The sequence below is a fragment of the Physeter macrocephalus genome, chromosome 14 (genome assembly GCF_002837175.3).
Source record: "Physeter macrocephalus isolate SW-GA chromosome 14, ASM283717v5, whole genome shotgun sequence".
In the NCBI taxonomy this organism is placed as follows: Eukaryota; Metazoa; Chordata; class Mammalia; order Artiodactyla; family Physeteridae; genus Physeter; species Physeter macrocephalus.
This window is the reverse complement of record NC_041227.1, coordinates 96,985,134-96,987,160: the sequence shown is the minus strand read 5'-3', so window position 1 is coordinate 96,987,160 and position 2,027 is coordinate 96,985,134.

Here is a 2,027-nt window from a genome sequence, read left to right as displayed (position 1 = left end):
TCCGACCGAAGCCCGAGCCTCAGCTCCCAGCCCCCGCCCGCCCCGGCGGGTGAGCAGACAAGCCTCTCGGGCTGGTTCCTCTGTGCGGGAATCTCTCCGCTTTGCCCTCCGCACCCCTGTTGCTGCGCTCTCCTCCGCGGCTCCCAAGCTTCCCCCCTCCGCCCCCCGCAGTCTCCGCCCGCGAAGGGGCTTCTAGTGTGTGGAAACCTTTCCTCCTTCACGGCTCCCTCCCACTGATGCAGGGCCCGTCCCTATTCTTTTGTCTCTGTTTATTCTTTTTTCTTTTGCCCTACCTAGGTACGTGGGGGGTTTCTTGCCTTTTGTGAGGTCTGAGGTCTTCTGCCAGCGTTCGGTGGGTGTTCTACAGGAGAAGTTCCACGTGTAGCTGTAGTTCTGATGTATCTGTGAGGAGGAAGGTGATCTCCGCGTCTTACTCCTCCGCCATCTTGCCTCCTAATCCCGCTCCTATAATTTTTTAAACCTTTGGCACCTGCTGCAGCTTGTGTGCTAGCAAGTTCTCACAGAGGGCAAAATGAGTGAACGAGCAGAAAATCAGTAAGAACAGAGAACCTCTGGGATTACTTTATGCACGTGGTGATTACGAGGGCCGAGGAAACCTGCATACATAGAAAGCAACTGCAGCATCGCTCTACAAACATCCCTGTGGCCTGATTCTTCAGGAATGTGACCACCGCGTCCACTGCATGCAGGGAACACACGCGCATGATCTCTGTATGCCGTTGAGCCCCTAGACACGCACCCCTGTTGACATCTCATTTGTTTTTGAGCAAGACTGTAATAGTGCTTTTTGTTTAAAAAAAAAAAAAAAACACCCTGTGATAATGGCCGTGAGTGATGCCTTGGCATATGGGGAATTTGGATGTCTTGACTCCTTAAAACCACTCTCCACACCACCTGCTTCCGAAGGCAGTGGCTCATTTGGCTAACTTAGCACCATCACGGGCTGTTTGTCTTTAGCGTAAGTCAGACTTTGTGGCTTCTTTTCAAAAGGAATTCTATCCAAGTTAAAATAAGCCCAAGAGAAAGTGATTGGAGGGCACCAAAGCATCCTCAGTTCAACCTGCCTTACAGGGAGGAGGGACAAGAAACAGCTGAAAGACTTCCCAGCACCAGCTGGGGGTCTCCTTCCGGACTTCCTCACTCCATGAGCATTTTCTGCGTGGCTCATTTATCAAGAGGACACAATCTCAGGGAGCTCAGGGTCTAGGCAGGCAGAGGTAGGCAACAGGCACACACACAAGAACCCGAGCAGAGAGACGTGAAGTGGAGATGCATCTGGCATGCACAGTCATTGGAGAAGAGGCACCAGGGCTGTCTGCCAGGCTGAGGCATTAGTAGGTTCTGGCTGAAGCCTTGAGAGGTGGGTGGAAGTTGCCAGGGAGGCAGGTCTGCAGAGGAGATACCTGAGCAAAGGCTTGGAGACAGAGGAGAACGTGAAGCGTCTGAGGAAGGACAGATGCTTGCTGGATAGAACTGGGCTGTCTCTCCACTGCCCTCCATCCACTGTGCCTTCCCACCCCAGGGGTCCAGCCTACTGAGGGTCCAAGGGCTGGTCCAGCTATGGAGGCTGGGACGTGCTGAGGGCAAAGCACAGCCTTTGGAGTTCAACAGCCCCATCCGAACCCCAGCTCCACCAACTGTTACCTTGGGCAAGTTCTAGAACTTGTCTGGGGCTCAGTTTTCTCCTGAAAAATGGGGATGACCATCTCTACCCCCCTGGGGATGCTGCGAGGGTGGTGAGATAAACCATGGAAAGTGCTGGTGAGATGCCTGACAGGTGGCAGTTCGGAGATGATGGAGTCCTCTCCTACATGCCAACTCCATCAAGAGTGGCTGCCGGGCTTCCCTGGTGGCGCAGTGGTTGAGAATCCGCCTGCCGATGCAGGGGACACGGGTTCGTGCCCCGGTCCGGGAAGATCCCACATGCCGCGGAGCGGCTGGGCCCGTGAGCCATGGCCGCTGAGCCTGTGCGTCCGGAGCCTGTGCTCCGCAACGGGAGAGGCCAC